Here is a 24,295-nt window from a genome sequence, read left to right as displayed (position 1 = left end):
CCTCTTTGATATCAATATGCATTCAATAACAGTATCATAAAATCCCTGTAAATGCGGTTAGGTGCGCGCGCGCCGGCGGGCCTTACGTCACAATTAATTATGGTATTACATTGTAAATTCTATTCGCGTTTTATAGTTTATTAGGCCACGTGGGCTTACATGTAATTTTGGATATATGTTACGTAAATAACACAAGTAATGGACTCGCAGATTCGAAATGACAGAATAGTAACAGTGTTGCCGAGTTAAAATCGTGGGTCGTGAAAAATGTTGCTACGCTATATTTAAATGATTATTCCTATGCTCTAATATTTGAAAGATTTATGTGTTGATGATAGAGATATTGTGGCTTCGGTAGTTTGTCGTGTGTTTTTCATTCAAGCGTGAACAAGCGATTTTAATAATTCTTTGTTGTAGGTGCCTAGCACCGATGAAATAAAGATATTAATGGTATGCAAAGTGTGTTCGATTTTTTATGAGTGTTTAGTGTCCAGTCAGTTAATTTGTGAAATGTTTTATAATAGTTAATCTTACCTTAGTTAATTCAATAAACTCATCTGATATATTGATCACAACTTTAGCATCATTTTTCTTTTAGAAAGGAGACGATATAAGAAGTAGGTTATGTCCTATTTCTGTCGCAGGATCTTCCAAGCAAACATACTAAAAAGCTGAGTACTCGAAAAACAAATGAATTCGTAAGAAACACTTTTATATCACTATATAGTAACCTATAAAGCTGACAACTGGCGGTTGGCGCTGGCATTCGATCAAAAGATCTAAAAACCGTTGATGGCTGACGGAGCATCACTCATACTATTGTTGAATTAAAATTGTTTTCTTAACGTTCCTGATTTTATGGTGAATCATAAAGTACTTCCAACTGCGATTTTGAAAAATCTTCAGAGTATGAAGAAATTGACTGATTCTTCTTTTGTATTAGGTAACTGGATTTTGTTTACAACCAAAATCGAAACGATTATGAACAAATACTTTAGAATTTAATTAGTGATGAGATACCATTAATTAAAGTCTCAAAACCATGGACAGCCTAACACGCAGGCAAGTCCAAAATAATTAAACCTAATCAATTTACCCTCTCCTAAACCTCTGAAACCCAAAGAATTACTGGCTCGTCTTTATGTTTAAAATATGACAAATTCTGTCACTTTCTTCATGCGTATGGCTAGGATAAAAATCCAATTAAGTTTCGGAATGAAAATATCACATTTCTTCGTAAGACAAGCGAGGTAAGCTCTAAGACAATTTATCAGTTGCGAGATATTCACAAATGCGTAATAACATTTTGAATAGATTCCAGTAATGTCTTGTTTGAATGAGAAACTAGAGCGCCATCATTTATACTTGATAGAGAGACAGATTTATTTATGAAAATAATAACGAGAGGAGCTAACCTTAACAAAGATTTCACAATATATTCGCTAATGACTTTCTGCGACTATGACGGCAGCTCTGGGATAGTCATTTTATTTTTGGCGACTTATTTGATTTCGCAAAGAGTGACGTCGGTGTTAGTTTTCTACATCATAAGTCAAAGTCGTGTGCTACCAGTGCTCTGCTTCATTTACACGAAGTCCGTCAGAGAGGTGATCTATCAGCGTAGGTACGTCGAAATGGCGTTCATTTGACTATTATTTGCAGGATCCATCATAACTCCTGTTCCACATAAAAAATAGCTGGACGAGTTTTTATATACGGTACCTACACAGCAGTAGTTTATGGCCAAAAACGTTTGATATAATAATACCTACAATATGTTCGAAAATAGAAACGCTGGAATAAATTAAACGACGACGACAGCAGCTGCTAATATGTTTAGAACGTCTATGATATCCATTTCATCTGTCATCATCATCCTCCGAGCCTTTTCCCAACTATGTTGGGGTCGGCTTCCAGTCTAACCGGATTCAGCTGAGTACCAGTGCTTTACAAGAAGCGACTGCCTATCTGACCTCCTCAACCCAGTTACCCGGGCAACCCGATACCCCTTGGTTAGACTGGTGTCAGACTTACTGGCTTCTGACTACCCGTAACGACTGCCAAGGATGTTCAATGACAGCCGGGACCTACAGTTTAACGTGCCATCCGAAACACAGTCATTGGTGTCTAAGATATACTTAGAAAGTACATACAAACTTAGAAAAGTTGCATTGGTACTTGCCTGACCTGGAATCGAACCCGCGCCCTCATACTCGAGAGGTTGGTTCTTTGCCCACTAGGCCACCACGACTTTTATCCATTATATCCATTTCATCTGTATTATACTAAATAACTATAAATAAGGCACGTATTATATGTACCCATGTATGTACGTGTGTAGTAGGTGACACATGAATCATATTATTCAATTAGCAAATCATGTCATTGTTCGCCTAAATCAAGCCTATTTATACTTCGGTCCCTTACCTGATTACCATGCGGGTGGCATTAATTGTATAATTGACAATGTCACGCCATCTCAATCTCGGGAAGTTAACAATTCATACTCGTTTGAGGGTAGTCTGGTGGTACGTATAACTGTGCAGTTTGGCAATTGGGTCACTAAACTAATTCCATTCTGATTGCGTGATGATTTTGTCATCCAAAAAAATTCTCTGGACAAGAATGTGACACGAAAATAAACTTGAATTAACGCATTCCGACCAGCTTAATAGATTAACTTCTGACTACTTTTTTATATGCAGTCTCAAAAACAATTTAAAAATTCAATTAAATGAATTCACGAATGTATTTGCAGTTTGTATACAAAATTCCCGAAGGATTAGTCGTGCAGATACACGAAACTCTCCTGTCTATACTAACGAGCTGACAACGAAACTGCATCGTGTTTCGGATCCTCGAAAATTTATTTACCACAATCAGAATGAACTGTTCCGACCTCAATCCGTTCACAAATCTTCCATTGCACTAAATTTAGAACCCTAAAATAACCAACGTTTTTATTCAGTAGATAAAATTAATCTGAACAGCTGTTACGTTCCTTCTCGATTCTCGATAGTTTTTGGAACCGTCTCGGCCCACAATATGGGACGTTACTACTTTTTAAGCACCATGATATCGTCAAGCTTTTAAAAGCTGTTTTTTGTGTAGGCAGCAAATTCCGAGATATTTTCGTAATAGTTTTATAGCATGTGTTAAACTTATCTCTATATTATTTCTGTTTCGAGACTTCTAACACTGACCCAGTTTAAAATAACCCCGGAAACATTATGAAACATGTAAACAAATATAACAGATTTGTTTTCATCATTTTTATTGAATGTTATGTTTAAATTATTTTATTTGCCACACATGGATGGCATTGTTGATCAAAACTCACTATCATACATAGTGCTTCAACAACTTTTATGTTTCTTGACAATAAAGTAGAATTATTTCAACCTAATATGTATAACTCTTTTGACTAGAATTTCAGTCAATTTTCGTTATTCTGGTATCAAGATTTTAGACTTCTTATTTTATCTGATTTTTGCATCAAAATATTTCTGACATATGATACACAACTTTTGCTGGAAATGTTCTTTTAAATTTTATCAGTTTCAAATGCATGAAACGATCTTCTTCCTTCTGTAAGTCAATATAACATTACAAACACTTCACATACTTACCCTAATAAAAGTCATCTAATATTCCACTACTGACGGAATCCAATCATGACATCACGAGTGGCAATTCATGGTACTTACGTAATGAATGTTCGTACCTTAGGACAATACGTATTAGGAGATTCATAAGGCAGGCAATCTCCTTGGCCGGTGATGCGGGAAGGCGTTTCCCTAATTGGGCAAATTACTCGCTGAAGGAGAGGAAAGTTTCTACTGGCATCAGGTGGGGTCTGTTATACGGTATAGGGATGTGAACAGTGACTGTTTTTTTCCGATATATTCTATTGCTATTGTTTATATGTATGTATTTTGTAGCTACTTATATGTTGACAGTAATGTAATATGGTTTCGATTTTAATCTGTTACCGAAAAATATGTGGACTTCGTTGAAATGTGAGTAAAGTATTTTTGGTAGAGCGTTTGATGCACAACTATGTGTTGTTGTAAACTGGTTAAAGCTGTTGAAATTTGAAAAATAAATATTTGCTTTTGCAATGCATATAATGAAAAACTGAAAAAGGTACATAATATACCAAAATGTATCAAGTTAAATAGTCAGCGTTCATAAAAAATGATTTATTAAAAATTTATTAAAAATATGTTTTAAAACGAGCGAATATTTTTGGACATCTCTACAAGATTACAATATTAAAGATTGACCCTCTTACAATTCAGGTTCGCATTATTAAAATCAGCACAAACAAAAAAGTCATAATACGCAATCCTCAAAATGACACTTTGAAGTCTCAAGATCGTGTCAATCCAATCTCGGGAAGTACTTGTAAATATTTTATTCTGTATTTTATTTTAGATTCTTCTTACCTACTCGATAAGGGGATATATTTTTATCTTACGAAGAAAGTTTATAAATAGTCCTTAAAAGGTTCGTGAAAAAGATTATAGCAATTAAATGAAAAAAAAAAAAAAAAACAATTATTTTATTTCTATATCTCCCGTACTGGTCACATGCTCTTCAACAGAGCGAATTGAAATTTTAGTTTCACAAAACAATGACAACTACTGTTTGTAGCAAAAGATTATTATTTTGTTTAAACCAAATTCAATAAAAACTTCAACCGAAAGACCGATAAAAAAAGCCATCAAAAGATAAAGAAAAACAAAAAAAAAAAACTCCCCAAACTAAATAATATTCCCTATAATCTAGTTTAGAAAAGAAACGAAAGCATCCTATCTAAAAGAAAAGCGAAATACTCGTATAAAAAGATGAAAAGAGCACTTTGGAGGGAACATAACGGCCAGGTAAACGTTCCTGGTTCTTTCCTGATTTTAATGAGATCGCCAATCAGCTGAGCCGAGTCCTCACCTTACAGGGAGGGGTAGGGGAGGAATCTATTTTAAAAAGTAACAAAGCTATGCTGCTTAGAATCTGTTATTCGTTTTTGATTTTGATGCTATTTGGATTAACCTGGGATTAACTTTATTAGGAACTAGCTTCCGCTCGCGTCTTCGCCCGCGCGTTGTGTTGGTAAAAAGTAGCCTATGTGATGATCCAGCAAATTTCAACCAAATCGGTCCAGCCGTTTTTGCGTTAAAGAATAACAAACATACATCCATATATTGTCTCAAACTTTCAAAGTAGTAGTAGGAAGTAGGATGTTAGTAGGAAGTAGGATATTAGTAGGATAAAAAGATGATCAGAGCCTTTGGAAGGAACATAACGGCCAGGTAAACGTTCCTGGTTCTTTCCTGATTTTAATGAGATCGCCAATCAGCTGAGCCGAGTCCTCACCTTACAGGGAGGGTAGGGGAGGAATCTATTTTAAAAAGTAACAAAGCTATGTTGCTTGGAATCTGTTACTTATCTGTTATTCGTTTTTGATTTTGATGGTACTTGGATTAACTTTATAGATAAAAAAATACTCTACCGGTCAATCCCAATTTTCATTCTATGAATTAGAGCTCACTAACATAAATAAAAAGCTGAATCACAGAACTCGCATACAATTTAATATCATCACTATCACAGATACCAACACGCCCATATATCAAGCGGCTTCATAATGCAGTCACATCAAAACGAGACATTGTCATTCACAAACACGTCACATATACGCGACTTCATCGCCCGACTTACGATAAATCACAACACACTATTAGTTGTCCGTCTTCAGACAAATAACGTGCATTAATCACTTAAACAATAACATAGCTGATACTACGTTAATAACGTTCACTTAATAATAAAGAAAGATATGAAAATCTTCCGCAGAAGAATCTCCGCGGCATTTAAATTCTCAGACTAAAAGCTCGGGATAATTATCGTAATATGTATAACTTGTGACTATTTTGTATTTAGCAACTATTAAGGCGGCAATATAGCACGTACTTCATACTAAAAGGTATTTCGAAAATTATGTAAGGGTGCGTCCACATCTGGCGAATGTGCCGCGAATGTGCAGCTCGCGAGCCGTTTGCGACCTGCCCGCGAGCTGCGCGCGTGCATTTTTGTTCGTGCGCCGCTTCTGCGCCGCCCGCGCGCAGTTCGCGCGCGACCTAAGCGCCGTACGCGATCAGAGCGCAGGCGGCGCGCAACGTCTGACATCTTCGATAGTACTGAGCCAGTATACGGAACTGTAAGGGCGAGAACTGAGTGCGCGCAGATCGCGCGCTCTATACGAGCCTTGCATGAGTTGCGCTAAAGAGGCACACCAAACTATCGCAGTGACTGCACGCGCGCAGCTCGCAGACAGCTCGCAATCGGCTCGCGTGCTGCGCATTCGCGGCACATTCGCCAGATGTGGACGCACCCTAAAATGCGTCAACTCGGTTATAAGTAACGTTTTTTATGAGGACGCTTGCAACTAGCCTAGATCGTTTGTTTAGTGGAATTAGAAAGGAAATTGACGGGTAATGGTAACGTATGTTTATTAGAGAATTGCGTGAGCGGACAATAGGCTCACTGATGTATAAATACAATTACATTACTTCATAACTAAAACTATCTAAGCCCCAGTTTTCGTAGGTATTCGACCCAAAATTATTTTCGCATTTTTGACTTGATGTTCGTAACTAAGAACTTATAGGTATACCTGTGTACCCCTGTAGGTATGGCATAATTATTGTTGCGATCTCTGACTTTCAAAGTCCGTGTAGTACAATTACAGGTTATGTAGGGGACATCATATAAACAAACAAAATGTTACCGATGCATAATAATATTCTACAACCGTGAGTATTATTTTGTAATGGCATAGCTCCACAATATAAATACGTATTTCATTCTAACAAAAAAATTTGACGACAATCTATTTGTAAAACTGAAGACAATTTCATCATTTCAGCATTCCAAGATTTTATAGCTGAAACATTTTATATCTTAAGACTATCTATCTTAGATTTCAAATTAAACTGTCAGCATCTTTTGTCTCATCATTTGTTTCTTACACAATAACATTTTAAGCGACTTAAAACTAGGTTTAGAACAACTCAAAACTGTGTCTGGATTGACCATTTAACACTGTAAATCTGTACTATAAACAAGTGAATTGTTAAATTGGGAAATTCCTCGTAAATCTCTCTTATACAAAACGCTTTCAACCATATCGTATGTAGATTCTGCTCAAAGATTTCCGTGATCCACTTATCCGCGGGAAACTAACAGATTATACACACATACCCACTACGAAATTGACAGCAATTTCTACGTACTGAATAACTGAACAGCTTACTAATCCCCATTATTATACCCTTCATCAGAAGCTCTTGAAGTTAACTAGCCTACGTCCACTAGACCAGTTGCGTTGTATTAAACTTACCATTTTATGCAGGACATCATTATAACTGGCGTATCATGTGAAGTTATCTTTCAATAATGGCACGTATTTCGAATCATACAAAGTTTAGTGGTTTTGTGGGCTTCGTTGGCCTAATTTTATCGCTTAGAATGAATACTAAAATATATCTAGGATATTCCAGATTCTAATGTTTATGCAACGTTAATAAACAAGGTTTATCAGTAGCTCGTTAAAGTTAGTTAAAGACTATTATTGTTCGCCCAATTGGCGATTCAAACAAAATTATTATAAGTAGTATCGTTTATCTGCTTTTTAGAGCATACTAAATTTATTGTTACATAAAATTTTAATAGTTATTAAGAATACACTGTTTATTGCTTGAAGGTAATTTGCCGGTAGACGAGATTAAGGTTGACGTGTAATAAAAACGATTTGAGGAAATAAAGCTAATGACTAGCTTTCCTCATAGTTGGAGAAGGTACTAGGCCTCCGAGTGACATTTAACTAACTCTTGATTGATATTCAGGGGAACGGACGACGTCACGTACCTCGTTCGCGATAATTGAATTGCAGAATCAAAGCTGAAACGGTTGCTTTGTTTTCAATTAAACCTACAATAATGAAATATGGTTTCCTTAACAATTTTGAATGAAATATGAAACTTATTTATTTTCTTAATAAATCGAATACCTACCTACATACGCCCAATAGCTAGATATCAAATGTGATTTTGTCAAACAAAATCACAATCAATTCCTAACATCTAATTGAACAGTCCTTGAGGTCCAATCTAATGACGTCGTCTTCAATCAGACATGTTCCGCGAAAATTACGCCGTTGCGTTGCATTTGTTTTCACAAATACCTTACCTTTGCCGCATCGCTATCATCAAACACAACTCGAGACACCTCGTAATATCGAAGTATGTTTGTAACTAACTTGATACCAACGTTAACTGAAAACATGCGAGGCCACTATACGTCTTCCCTTCAGTGCAAAAGAGACAGACACAAGTTATGATGTACTGTCATAAAGCGGCTGCATGGGCGCAGAATTAAATTGGCCCAAATTGACTTATATTAAATTAAGGCATTCGGTTTTGTGCGCTCCCCTGTCTCCGGTGCTGTGACGTAGGGCTACCTCCATTGTTTCCACATAATTATGATAAACAACATTTTGTCTTCTAAGAAATAAGCTTACAAATACATAGCCTTGATGGAATTAGACATCAGTATTTTAATCTTGGTAAATAACTTAAATTTACGTGACATCGTGTTAATCATAAAATGAATGCACAACATGCTAAATACTAATAAACTGCACAATTATCATGTTTCAGTTAAAACCACGCGATGATTGATGTTAATTTTACTCAACTGATCATCAGTTATCAAAATCCAATGATAAAATTCAATTTAATTTAATTGACATCCACATTCGTTGGTAATTGAATATCATTCAAACCACAAACGGAATGATTAATTTGCCCTAAAATTTTGTAATACGAAACTAGTATTGATATTTTTGGCAGCCCTGATATTGCTGTATGATTGTTCGAATAATTTTTGATGCCAATTAAGGCAGGCCGGATTTTTAAATAAATGCTTAATTATTTATCTTAACATTCATATTGTACGTGTTTTACGAAGAAACGTAATTGGGTCACTCCTCTTCCAGCTGATGACGTAAAAGCTGTCTGTTCTCCGCGCTAATGACAGGTATACTATGGACCTTGTAATCATTAAACCACCAGCTAAGGGTAGTTTTTAAGAAAGTGCAATTTACAATTTCGCAATGTAGTTTTTATAGTAATAATGAAAACAAAAATTCGTGTCGACTGCGTGTTCTAACGCTACGTCATGACCTATAAGAGTGTATGATTATTTGCGGAAAACGCACAAAGAAATATATTTTCCCGGTGACTGCGTCTTGTTGCTCGAAAACTTTCATCCGACTTAACATTGTCGTGTAAGAAAAACATAGGTAACAATAGAAGTAACGTAACTACGACTCATTCTCCCGGGGTTACATTTATTTCTCTTTTGTTACTTTTATTGGAGAAACTTATAGTCATTAAGGCTTACAAATAAAAGTAATAATTGATCCTACTTCTATTATATTTGACATTAAATATATTTGATGCTATAGATACCATGTCCGCTTATTACCCGTACAGTGTGTTGATTTTTATAATAAACCAACTAAAATATTTCTCTTTTAAATTACCACAATCGCACACTAATTACAGTCTCATCGACATATCAATTAGTAAGCGACATTTACAAAGCTAGCAATAAAACTTATTCAATTTGATTCGTTAATTACACCGTAATAAACGGACAATCTCAACATCATTTGATTCCATATTCATTTCAATCTTGTATAATTTTTACCCGCAGTAAAACATTTTAATAAAATTGATAAGGAAAACTGTTTGCTTGAATTAACGACATGCATATTAAAATTATAATTAGTTCTCATCATATAAGCAAGTTTAATTAATTTGAAGCGTATAACTACGTCAGCTAATTAAAATGCTGGACAAGCTGAGAACTTTATGCTGATCCAAGATGAGCGAAAACATAAACACTGATAAGCATTCTACGGCTGAAATACCTATGAAACTTTCATTTTATACCGCATCTAACTTTTGTACGTGTATTCATTCGTATACACGGTAACAGCTGCATTTGATATTATTAAAAGCCTATCTATTTTAGCTTCATTCACTAGCTCCTAATTTTATATTTATGCTTAGCTGACATCAAAAATATGAGCCATCGAATTAGTAATATCCAAAAAAAAATCAGAGGTAAAATCTATTGTCTTTTGTGCTTAGGGTAAGCTTAATGAAGATGTGTATAAGAATTATTAAAATAATGTGCTCAGAAAATTTACATATTTAAGATAATAAAAATATTCAACTGAGCTTTACTGTCGTTGATATACTAATGTATAAAAAAATACAATAATCCTCATAAAACAAACTTATCAGCAGCTCATTGATTTTCGATATTAAGTTAAGCAGCCACGCACCAGTCCTGAGGTAGTGATGATGCAATATCTGTCCGGACTCTGCCTCTAAAATGCAATAAACGCTGAAACTCCTGCTTCCAGATCTAAACTGCCTTCATTGAACATCCCGTTGTATGTCGAATTATTTTTCATTGTCGACTATTGGCTAACTCCCAAGTCAGCTTTTACGATTATACAAGATTTTATGGTTTCCTCAATATAACTGTTTGACGTTGTAATTTTGAACAAATGTACAGCATATGGGATGCCAATTTTGATTGATGGGAGTTCATTCAAGTCTATGCGTCAGTTGCTGTAGTAGTGTCGGGATATCATTCTTGTTCTTCTATTTTAAATATTTATTAGTGTGCGTTATTATTGGCTTGGAAAATAAACATTTGTTTCACTCTCGTGTGTTTATACCATTCTATATTGAAGTTATTCAATTATTCGTGAAGCAAAATGCCATAAAGGTGCACATTGCTGTGTATATGTCCATTTTAAATTTTCCTCAAGTCCTTCGAACATTGCCCAAAGATTCTCTTGTGCGATAAATCTACCCAATGTTATGTTTCTATAAGGCACGGGTCGTTAACTTATGTTCAGAGTAATTATAAAAGAAATGGGGCTATGTATTTTATTCTTCTTTGTCTCGTAAATTGAAAAAAGTTTATAATAAAAGTAATGAATAAACTCCTACGTAAAATGTCCTATTATTTTTCTTTGATCCTTGATTTACTTTTTGACGCTATAAAATAGGTTTAATATTTTATCACCGGCCCACTGCAAGGGAGATTAAGTTCCTCACTGACACCCACGTGCATTGATAGGCTTTTAGCGCTGTTGAAAGGGAGAAAAGGTTTGATCGACCTTCACGTTTTTGTCAACAAATAAAGAATAACAAAGGAAAACAAAACAATTAAAATAAATATTACTAATCTAACTCCCACCAGCGATTTACACTGCGTCCCGTGGGAACTACTTCGCTCAACAGGATAAAATGTGCCAAACCAGAAACTCTTCAGCTTTAGGTAAAACATTAGAGGTAGGTAAAACAAATGAGTTGAAGAATCAAACGGCATTTCCACGAACACACACAACAATAAAATTGTGATGTCTCTGAAATGCAATTTAGTGCAATTGCTTTGTCTAAACAGGTACGGCTATTTCCATGGAAAGTTTGCATGTATACGCCACTTAATCGAATTGATTACCTACTCAAGAATATCTTCTAGTGGAGAAAAAATATAGCTTACATTTCTGAAAACCCCAGGATTATCTATTTCTATCCTATACGTTAGGTACGTCAAATAATAATAAAAGCAGATACGCCTACAATACAATCCAAGGTTTTAACCCATTTCTTTGAAGAACAGTATATTTTGTAAACATTTATACAGCAAGCAACAAATCCCTAGTATTTATTTTATGATGCCAAAAGAAATTATCGTTAAACTCTGTTAATAAAGCGTCAGAAACTAACGATGATTATTAAAACTTGCATTATATTAAAATTAATATTTTCGCTAAGAAGTATTTTGTAGTTATTTTGATGCTCACTTTGAAAATTTAATAATAATTCTATGTACGTATATATTTTCGATTTTTCTTTTATATTTAGTGCACCTGCCATGAAATTTCTCCTCCACCTAAAGGTTGACTGGTAGAGAACGCCTAAGGCGTTAAGTCCGCCTTTGTACATTGTTTTTGTGTAAAATGTGTGCAAAAAGTGTAATAAATAAAATAAATAAATAAAAATTTGCAATCTCTGCATCGCAGAGTTATAATCATGTTGATATTCAACTACTAAAATAGATCACTCACTCATAGGTAAGGCAACCGTCAAAAACTTACTGTAAACTTTTACTCGACTCACATAAAAAATCGTGATGTTAAATTAAATCATGTAATAGTAGTAAAACTATTATGTAAAAAAGCAGCGAAACGAGGGACTAAACGTCTTTTTCAGGAGCAGATTGCCTCTTGAAGTGTACTCCAGCCTTTAGCCAGACTAAAAGATTTCGAAGCTAAGATATTTCCACCTGGAGCGACCTCGGGTCGAGAGCTTTTCCACAGCGCATATCCTTTCATTTCATTGGAATCTGTGCCAATGCTTTGTTTACGCATGCCAGTACACTTGAAATATTACTCGTTCTAAACACTGGAATTGATTTAATGGAGCGAATCGATTGTGAGTTCGTTTTAATGTTTCGTGTTAAATGAATTTCAATGCGGTATTTCTATTTAGAACAAATGGAGCATAGGCATTTCGTCCGTTAATATCATTCTTAATTCACTGTGAGTTACTGCGCGTTCTGGTAGATAAATATTTGCGTAATGTTTGTTGGTATATTTGGCGTATCACCACCATCACAGTGCGAACACATTCTTTATTTAAGAGCTTTATTTAATTTTACTTAAAGAAGAGTTTTACTTATCCCTATCATAGCATTGATTGTCATGAAAACACCCAGACAGTGCGTATATACGTATACCCGTTAAAAGTGACGCTCACACTACGTAGTGCCAGTACCTGAGCAAGTCGAGTAAGAGCCGAAGTGAACGCGGCATCACATTCCGAGGGTTTTCCGTGCCACCACTTCCTAATGGTGTCGCAGCCAGCCCCATCCCGCCCTAACATATTGAATCTTCATTTAATATGTCCTTTCGTAACATCACATCGTAAAAACTGAATTCACGGACGACTTACGAACACGACAATATATTTTTTGTGTACAACTATTGGATGTGTAGTCCTTTGATTTATGAGTGTGAAGGCTTATTTTGTGGGTAGGATTGTTCGCTTGATTTGATATGTTGTAAATGGAAACAAGGAATATCACACTTGTGGCTCTAGACATAAATAAATCGCGTTAGGTTTTATTTACGTATCTCTCATGAAATATTTATGAGACATTTTCCTGATTCAAAAAGACACATTATCGGCAATACTGTCATATGTTTTGTTATTTCCAGGAACATGTGCCTAACATTTGATGAGCACTTAACCCGTTGTCACCCTCATCGATTTTATTACCCAAACCGCTAACTTCGTACCCAATCACGCTGTTTGATGAGTCGTAACCAACCAAATGCAGTATAATCATGCACTAAAACTGCATACAAAGCGACAAAGTAACAACCGTTAGATTCGTTTCTATTGTTGAGTGCAGTAAAGTGAGGCACAATGGCAACTAATTCACGAGGCGGCAAATATAAGTTTGTCGCCGCCTGTGCCAAAACTGTAAACTGTTAAAATTTACAACCAACTGAATGAAACGAGAAACTAATATTAGTTAACGAGGGTTGTCACGTCTCACGCCTACTATCTAGCTATTCGTGATAAATAAGACGTGCCATGCCATCAATGCAATTAAAACATATTTTTGCACAACGTGACCGCATTTGTAGGCGGCCGATACATTCATAATTGCGATATGGTGTAAATTTTGTCAAGTTAAGACGCTAGTGACAAGTGTAATTGGTCAGTGCTGCCAAGACCTGGTATCGATCTTATATACGACTGTATTGACCGGGAAATGTCCCGAGGTGCAATTGCATATGAATAAGTGTTCGTTATTCATGCTTAACAAGATGATTGGGCTAAAGTACGAGGTATCAGACTTAATCTGTCTTTTTTATTGCTTGACAATGTAGTTGTTCATTTCAGATTACTTTTATTCACTTTGTGCGGTAGGTATCGTGATAAATGGACATTGTGAGACATTGTGAGTGCTCACGAATAGAAGTTGAGAGATTAATCATAAATATTGTGCAATGTATAAACTGGGCTAAAATATGAAATTACTTTACATTAAATAGTACCATTTCTTTGAAACCATCAAAGGCGCTAGTATCAAGTAAGGACTGTGGGCCTGTGACTCATATTATTTTATGCCTACTAAATTTACTAATGCAAAAGTTATGATCAAGTATTATATTTCCTACTCCAGTTTCACTAAATAAGGACTCATAATATTTGTGCAGCACATTATATAGCATCAGTCGGGTATCACGAAATATTTTAACCTGGCTCGGCCATAATATTCATAGTTTCGCTTCGCTATTCGTTAATTAATTAAACGGTTGGTATGAGGATCTCAACTGATCTCAACCGTGGTATTTCGCCACTGCTCATTTTCGAGGTACATATTTATTTTCTTCTTCCTTCTCAGATATGGTAGAAACGGTATTTACGAAAGTGCGTTCAAATGTTCGACGGGTAATATTTTGGGTATATTTTGCATTTTGCAGTAAGTACATATTAGTAATATTCAAAGAGTCTTTAGTCATCTATTGTGACAGATCCTTTCGTCAGAATCCGTAGAACGAAACTTTCCTCAATTAGATCCAAGTCGAGAGATAACAATCAGTTTCCCGAATATATTTTTCTTTTATTAGAACCTTCGGATTTAATCTAGATCTAATTCTTACCTAAATACAACTTCGGGCTTTAACTGAGCAAAACTTTTCCTCCCTAATCCGTCACTGTCTCGGACTATAGAAACCAGGAGAATAGAGGATTGTTCTGTCACTCGAATATGCCCAGAATGTTCTAGCAAAGAGCCTTAAAACTGCATGGAACAATTCCACGGAATAGAACATCATAGCTGTCAGAATATTTCGTTGAAAATAAAAGCTTTTCCGAATGGTAGTATCATGCGATTAGCCTTCTATTGTTCCTCGCCTCAGTGTGAAAAGGTGATTTTGGTTCTAAACGAATTCAATCGGATCCAATTGTTCGCTCGTCAGAGAACTTTGAACGCAAAATCGGCATCTAAATTAGTTCACAAATACACACGTAACAGCGTCAATTAAGTGCAATTATTGACGTCTATGACATGCGAATGTACGTACGAGTCTCGTAAACCTTTGAAATGTATTGCTGTTACCGCGATGACGTATCCTTTGATTCGACGATCTGCGGCGCACTCGTAATAGCCAAACTAAACTGAGCATACCATAACAATTCAAATGTGATCTCGTTTACAAACGGCGCTGCGTATGACGTCACTCTCTAGTTGCATTATTTATGTGCCCGTTTTGTGTTGTCAGAATAGGGACTGCGACTTGTGAATTGAGATTATAATTTACGTACTTGAATAATTCAAATAGAATGTTAAGGATTTTGTGAGTGGTGACTTTGATATGTGATAGCCGCCGGAGCTATGAATTGCCCCGGGACAGAGATTTTTTAAGGTCAGAGGTTGAGTAAGGTAAGTATTTTATTCTGAATAGGCCTCCAGTGGATAAAAGAAAATTCAAATGTTTTCCCATTTTGTTCGTAATCGTAACCGTGTTTCATAAATGAATGTGTTTGGCGAAAAAAACCGCAGTTCTTTTGAAAAGTCGATGTTACTATCACCTATTCACCTTTAAAAACGTAGTCTTTCATCTCCAGCAAGCATTCAAGATGTGGAGCGTTGAAACGGGCACAATTGTTTGAGACCTTGAGCTCTGAAATCGCGTATCGTCCTATTATAATGTCCCCCATTTGTGTATGACGCTTCACGTCCGATGCCGCGGGCTGGGTAGCAACACAGATGTCTGTTCTTACGAAAAGACAATTGTAATTATACTTTTCGTTTTTATTGTAGTTATTTACAATTTAGTTCCACTTATATCGGCTTCATATTCGGCAGCATTACGTAAAATAAGGCTGAGTATTTCTTTCTTTTAGGAAAAAAATGGCTGGTCGTTATGTAGACCAATGGTAGTCGAGGTGGTTCATGTTTATATCGTTGTCATAATTTGATGCGACGCATCAGTAGCAGCATCACTTAAAAAACAATTTTCCATTAGTCTTACTGCCAGCTGTAATTCATCATTTACGTTATATTACTTACACATTTCATACTTGACATGTAACTCGAAAATTGTTTACCAAGAAATTATTGAAATAACAACGCCCATTTAGCCTGCCTATCCATAAATAAAACTACAGAAGACATTAAAAGTTCACTTCATCAGGCAAAGATCAAAGAATCACTAAAAATACTTTCAAACTAACTACCTAACTCACTGAATAAAATTCAAAACAATTCAACATCCAAAGCGTGGGTACGCCCAACAAATTCTGTAAGTACGCCCACGTGGCGTATCCAGTAGTTTAGTTGAGGTGACACTGGAGTCTAAAGGCCTATTCAGACAAAGCTACATACACGCTAATGGTTTCGACATGTGATGTGCATTACGGCATCTACGGCAACTATTCTAACGTTAGATACAATTATTTTGATATCAATTGTGATTCTCTGTTTAAAGGGTTGTGGGGATTTCTAATTAGGTAATTTTGCAAGAAAATACACGAATGTATATGAAGAAATAATCAAGAACGTATACGTTAAGAAAGGATTATGATTTTTTTAAGAGGCAGTTTCGCTTAACTAACATCGTATTCTTTTATGGATATACTGTTCAACTGTTTTACTTTTCACCATATAACTAGATATCATTGCATTGTTTGAAGTAATGAGACAGGCTGTTATCATAGTTATCTTACCTACCTGTTTACCGAGAGTATTGCCGTAAATAATAGGTCTAAACCAGTGGTTTGTTCCAACTTACTGACACGCCAGATAATCATCGGTTATTATGGAAATCTAAAAATCATGTTAGTTGTACGTGCATTGTATTATGGTAATCCTGATTACCGTTATTCCTGTACCTAAGAGTTTGCACATTTGTTTTGCGTAAAACCAGGAACTTCCCATACCTTGAATGAAAGTCCGCTTTGTGTGAAGAAACTAGGTGTACAGTTACTAATGAGCTCATTAACAAACGCACGACTTGGTGCGCTCTTTGTAAAAGCAACCCTAACATGTGGAACACTGCGATACAGCAGGGCTCCTCTGGCAAGTTCTAAGTACATAAGTACTCTTTGTCATACATAAAGTTTGTCCATTCAACCAACTGATGGCGTGATTATTCAGTGAACAGACCACACATGCCATCAGCGTACACAATAAATTCGTCTCTAATTGCTAACTTTCCATACCTCATTATTACTCCTATCCTTCCCTCACAATACAGCCCATTCACGCCTACAGGAATCACGACAATTGAATACCCACGCACTTAATATTCCCAACACCTCTAATAATATTAATTTTATATTCTCGTCTCGTGCAAGTGGACTCGTCCGCGTGAACGAGGCACGGAGCCGGCGGTAAACGACCAATGCGTTCGCTGCAAACTGTTTACAATAGATGCGGATGCGTGTATGAGTGACGTAGGTGTACCGTTGTGATTTAATAGTACTTGAACCGCATATTTGCGACTAAGGCGCGTCTGGTCGAGAACTCGAGACTTCATTGACGCATTCCATGTCAGTGCGGTTAAAGTCTATGCTTATTAGATGGCAAATGGATATTTGCTCGTGTGCAGTCTGCATCGTAATGGCGAGGCGATAAAAGACGAATGCATTCGGTCTAAAATGTTTACTAGACATGTGGCCAGGAATGATGTAAAATGTACCGTTGTGAATGTTAAACAGTTTGTGATCCTAGGCTAAGAATAGTTTCTCCCGGTCCTCTTGTTACTACGTGACTTAGTACAATATGGATAGTGCTAAAATAGCTTGAAGTTACTTTATGTCATCATAAGTTCGTATTAGCAGATGAGGAGGAGAAGAAATTCATCATATAAGCGATAAAAATAACTCAAATACTTAATGTAGGTGTTCCGTAAAAGATGCTTAAAACGCCTTCTTCTGAATAAACAATGATGACTCAAGGCAAATGCGTTGGTATTGAGAGAGAGCTTCGTATTACATTGAACACTAAGGACTAAAGCTTCTTGATTTACATTCGCTCAGTCTGCATCGTAATTTCGTCTGCAGCTATAAAAGACGATGCATTCGGTGCAAATTGTTCTCGATATGTGCAGATGCGTACGAGTGGTGCGAATGTTCCGTTACTGTGGTATGTATGAGTGTTATGTCTACTTGGCATATCGTTTATGTGTGTGTGCAAGTAGAGTTATGCCTCATAAAAGTTTTCGATGTCAAAGTGGCATGGCAATTATGCCAGCTGTCTTAGTTACCGCATTATGATAATAGTTGAACACAACATACGATAGACATGAGATAGGCTGATGATTGGATTAATTGAGAACAAACAAGCTTCTTCTTTTTATTTATTATTTTTATGACCAATTAAAACGTTGTCAAGTAGGAACGATACTGACAGTGCAAAAATAGACACTATAATAGAGAACACGGTTAAACAATAACATTGAGCTAAACAAAAGTACCTATAACTTCATTCATCGCTTTCACCACCTGCAGGAAGAGGTCTAGTGGTCTATTCTAAAGCCACAAACGGTAATGTGATGTCTCTGCCTTCGCTTATTCATGGCCATTCGCCATAAAACTTTATAGACTTGTCCCACTGCCTGAAGTAGTTATTTTGAGGTCTTACGATGTGTCATAGAGGACTAAAATGTTGTTTAGGCCGCGGAGAGATTTTAGTGCCTGAATAAATGACTGCTATGAATTCTAATATTCCTTTTTTCCCTAAATAAAGAAGTGAAAAAGAAAAGTGGCTGTGTTCTTTGTGTACTCTTTTTGTCTAGGCATTATTTCTCCTTGGATACTGTGACATAAATTCTGTTGAGACACTCTTAAAAAACTGCAACGGAACCGAGTTTTGTTATGATCCCTAGTTGCTGTCTAGTTTAAGCAGTTGAGAACAATCAGCCCACCCAAATGGATCATCATGAATTTGTTTGCTCTCTAAACATTACCTACTTTATTAAGTTCCAAGGCTATTGTTATATACCATTCTTACATAGTATGTGCGTCGAACAGGCAATTGGGTGTAAATTGTACGGGTGACGCAGATGTACCGTTGAGAATACTGTAATGCGTATTGCTGTCTCAAGGTGCGTCTGTCTGAGAGTTCAGTGTTATGTACCTATTGTCGCATTGTGCGTACATTGTGTAGTAAGTATAATGAACTTGTACGACGATATATGACATTGATCAATCGTGTAGAACGTTATGGTAGAGGTGTAAAATTTAGGCAATACAGCGCTTTTGTCTTGCAAGTCCTACCAACAAAGCTGAGAAGTCAATGTTTATAAAGGCTTCGCTCGATAAGAAAGTAGATCTGTATAGGAATACTCGCAACCTTTCCTTATGAAAAATACTTATGTGTAAAGTACCTAAATTAAAAGTCTTGTCCACAGACACATTATAAGTAACTGCTTATCATAAACTTTTATTCACACTACGTTTATTTTATGAATATCATTTCCATTGACAAAATATCTCTCACGTCACTTGTAGAATAGAAATTATTAATAACGAGTGTTTGCTAGATTAACAAGGATATCTCACATAGGTGTGGAATAGGTTTTTCCTTTGACTCACTAATCATAGGTTATCGACATCGAAACATCATTCAATTCCGTAAACTTTTTGCCGCTCATATTTTTCTATGCCCAAAGTTTAATTAGGCATCTTCACTATAAATAGCGATGCAATTTTACAATCATGACATCGCAGTTTCCGATGTCATTGACTCCCCATCATGTTAGTATTCAAATTCACGAATGGCACCGCAATTGGTAAGTTACGGACTGAACTATGACGCATCGTTGCATTTGAAAAATAAAAGCCGAGAGTAAATATTTGATAGGGAACGAGGGATGACGCGACCGGACGGATGTATGTTGACTAGAATATTAATTACTTATGTACAGTCAACTTCAGGTCAGTGGTAACAGTTTTATAGGAAAATCGTACTTATTACTATTGAGTTAAGGTGCATGACAGTTACCACTGATGTGCAGTCTACCGTACCTACAGAGCTTTTGCTGTCCGAGCCGAAATGTTACTCATTTTTCCTGTTCCACCGGAAACGACTCGCGAACTGTAAACTACAACATTTATAGACGTAAAGCCTCTTTTAATACTTTATTTCGCTTTGTTTTCAGGTAAGCCGATCAGAACTGAAATACTTAAACTTCATTTCACTGCAATGTAAGTAAACTAAATTGTTTGGAAGTGAAAAACTACTTTGTAAACTCGCGAAAGTTTAGTTAACTCTTAGTTCCGTATTTTCCCGCGGCGCTGGCATCGCACAAAACGTTTCGAGCAGATGGTTCGTATCATCGCAGACACGCGTAACTCTACCGTGTTTGCGAGTTCAAACGGTAACACATAGATGGCGCTGTTATGACCGTCATTTAATAACTAGTTTAGTTTTATTTTCAGAGTTTAATAAGCAATTGGATAGTGATAAAAGAAAGTTATAAGTTATACATTTGTAAAAAAATATATAAAAATTGTAATGGTGTAGGTAATTAAAAGACCTAGCCTTTTTAATTAATTATTAATCTGTCTGGCATGCTAAATTCTATAGCAAAAATGTTGCAACCTTCCATTCAATACCTAATATTCTATTTAAAAATCAATATCTAGTCAGTTTCTTAAACAAAATATTATGTCTAAAGTATTTCTGATTTTTTTAAACATATTATAAATTTTGAGGCTACCTTTTACAAGGCGATCAGAATCTGGACGTTTGGATTTTATAAAATAACTTTTGATACTTAGCAGATACTAAGTTACTGAACATTGCAAGACTTGAAAGTCCCCGCCTCAGCAAAGAAAAATACAATAAAGATAAATTTTCATAAAAAAAAACAATGTAATGCTTTTATCCAAGCAAAAGCCAATTATTATTCATCTTTATATATTTTGCTTTGCGATTGTTGAATTCTTATATCCGTATATCCTGCGACCTTATGCATTTCTTATGATCCTGACTCAGAAAGCTTTTGAGACAAATGTACTGCCATTTAAATGGAATATTCAGTATTGTAGCATCCATTGTAGAAATTTCTTATTCACTGTTTAAGCGGAATACTTGAACTGCGTTGGGAGTGCTAGTATTGTGCCTGGCTGATCTGACTATGCTGATGTTGTTGGCTGCTTTTGGACCTAAGTTAATAAAAACTTGGGCACTTTTTTGTAGTAATAATATCAAATAGAAACTCCATAATGTGTGTCTAAATGAGTTTTACAGCTTCGGGTATTGCTACTACCAACTGAAAGCTGACATATCCTATGTTCACCATTTCATCCTACTATATGAAAAGTTTGACTAACTTACAAATCGATAAAGATAATTTAGCGCACACAAACTTATTGTTTACCCAACATAACAATCATTCATTGTTCATTCATAATCGAACTAAACTGAAACTTTCCACTCAGCTATTAGCTAGTCTACTCAGCTATGCTATATTAGAAAGCCACTCCGCTCCATCAATTTCAATTAAGAACAAAAATCACCACCGAAACAGTGACTAAATCCGCAAAAACTGCAGATCAGACCTTAAGATTGCATTTAAATGTTTCATTTAAGTCGCCCAATGGCTTGGAAACGGTTGAGGGGAAACCTTCGGGAGCATTAAAATATGTAACGGGCAAAAATAACAGATGGTCTACCGTCGACGTAACGAACTGTAAGATGTAGGTACCTCTCACAAAAGAGGACCCACAATGTTAGCTCGGGGATATATAAGTTGTTTGCCTAAAATATTGTTATTTACTTATCATTTTTGTGGCAAATCTGCGGATAATCGAGGTTTGTTTACGAAACAAAAGTGTCCTTTGAAAAGGACAAAGGGAACCTTTATGTGTGTTTTCAGTGTGCTTTATTATGTAAGCTACGTTTTATATAAATATGGAATCGTTCATGCTGAAATTGTACGAGATAATTCTAAATGTGATTCAATAAATGTTAAATGGGTGTAAATTGTTAACGGAATGAGAAATGAAACTTTCTGGCACTAAATTCTTACTTACACATAATTGATTCACGCTTATGACTATAAGTAGGTACTCATAATTTATACACACACAATGTCAAATCCTTTGAGGCCCGAAAGTTCCCTTATTTGTCAGCCTATCATTTTCTCTAAGATGCACTTTTGTGTACATGTATTCTTCTAACCAAAACATGATTGATATCAAATCTTAAGTCAAGTCACTTTTCACCCTAACTTTTTCACATAACACCTTAAAATTGAACCCTTTTATCATCCCTTGACCGCAACACCCAAAGACGACCATTAAGATCATCACTCAAAGAAGGTACTGACAAATAGTTTCTACTTTATTGAATGATTGATACATTCGCTCGATATTAGGCTAACATCCAACAGGTGATCGGTGAACGATGAACGTCTGATTTACTAGCTCTTAATGCCTTTCCAAATCACTCGAGCCTAATTCTTTGGATTTTCCCTTTTCAAAATCATGTGACGAGGGATGCTGTCCAAATGTGGATTGGGCCCGTTGAGACGTTTTAGGACTTACGTCTGTTTGAGATAAGCCGAAGGGTGGTGGTGATTGATTTTTCAAGCCTCGTGTTTGATTTATTGTTTGTTAATGATGATGACGGAAAATACTATATAGGGGTTGGTAATAAAGGAGGTTTGCTATTTATTTCATCATCCTCCGAGCCTTTTTCCCAATCATGTTGGGGTCGGCTTCCAGTCTAACCGGATTCAGCTGAGTACCAGTGCTTTACAAGAAGCGACTGCCTATCTGACCTCCTCAACCCATTTACCCGGGCAACCTGATACCCCTTGGTTAGACTGGTGTCAGACTTACTGGCTTCTGACTACCCGTAACGACTGCCAAGGATGTTCAATGACAGCCGGGACCTGCAGTTTAACGTGCCATCCGAAACACAGTCATTGGTGTCTAAGATATACTTAGAAAGTACATACAAACTTAGAAAAGTTGCATTGGTACTTGCCTGACCTGGGATCGAACCCGCGCCCTCATACTTGAGAGGTTGGTCCTTTACCCACTAGGCCACCACGACTTGCTATTTATTTGTCCTAGAAAATAATTTGGCTACCATGGAATGATTTGCGCAATGTTTAAATCAAAGTTGGAGTAGGTATGCATGATGCACTCTCAACAAAGCATGATTCAAAATATTTCATAAAACTTGTATGTATTATTTTAAAAACCAATTTGTGAAATAATGATGTACCGACGAATAAACACAGACATATTATGTCCTGCAAGAAAATTCAACAGCAATGAATTGTAATTAATAAGACATTAATAACTGTAGGTACAATTGTTTATTGACCGACTAACTTTCGAAATTAGTTTGCCTACTTTAATTAGCTACCTTTATTTACAAACTTCCAACTACTATAGATGAAGTTAATTCATAGTTTCATTACGAAGTTTAACAAATCATGTCGCCAACTTCTATATCTGTGAAAAAGCTTTCAATAAAATAACATAGATAGATACTGAATTTTTCAACTGTTTATATTTAGCCTATACGTTTTTTCTCTTACCTAAATAAATACCGAAACAAAAATATATCTCTTTTATAGGTTATTAACTCTCCTAGTTCACCCACAGACTGAGGGTTTATTTCATAGGTTCGATTCCCGGACAGAACAAATATTTGTGCTGCCTACGCGTAGTTGTTTCGGGCTCAGCCGTCGGTTTCACTATTTGTGCATAGTTGGTGTGTTTTTAAACGCATGCATACATGAGTTATTTATAGTTTCAGGCAGCGTTTAAAAAAGAACAGAAATAATTCAAACCTTTGTAGTAACAAAACATAGAATCAATTCAGTAATAAATTGACATAAACTTTTTCTATTACACCAACGACACTTATTGAATAGAACAAACTAAAATTTACCCTTAGTGCGAGTAATATTAATGCCCTTCCCCTCGTAAGAGGCTTTCATAGGAAAGATTGTGTGTCATAAACAATGATTTTTCTCTATGAATATTATGGCAGTTGAGTGCTGAACACAAAAAGCCCGAGAGGGACAAATAAATTGCCCCATTGTCTATTCATAAGCTTTTTCTTATTACGCACTATTTGATTTTTGACTCCGTTC

The 24,295-nt window shown here is 36.0% G+C and overlaps 1 protein-coding gene across 11 annotated transcripts in view; it reads left to right on the top strand.

The window, feature by feature from the left end:
- LOC124630485 (polypyrimidine tract-binding protein 1) overlaps window positions 1-24,295 on the top strand; it is a 350,786-nt gene that overhangs the window by 73,436 nt on the left and 253,055 nt on the right. Inside the window, exon 1 of one of the 11 annotated variants that reach the window (XM_047164409.1) lies at window positions 20,364-20,381. The exons of the other annotated variants lie outside the window; for them this stretch is intronic. The gene's annotated coding sequence lies outside the window, so the exon portion shown is untranslated. Of the gene's footprint in view, window positions 1-20,363; window positions 20,382-24,295 lie in introns of those variants that run through there. 11 annotated transcript variants of the gene reach the window in all.

This window comes from Helicoverpa zea, chromosome 5 (assembly GCF_022581195.2).
Source record: "Helicoverpa zea isolate HzStark_Cry1AcR chromosome 5, ilHelZeax1.1, whole genome shotgun sequence".
Classification (NCBI taxonomy): domain Eukaryota; kingdom Metazoa; phylum Arthropoda; class Insecta; order Lepidoptera; family Noctuidae; genus Helicoverpa; species Helicoverpa zea.
The sequence above is the reverse complement of the archived record's forward strand: the minus strand, read 5'-3'. Positions and strand labels throughout refer to the sequence as shown.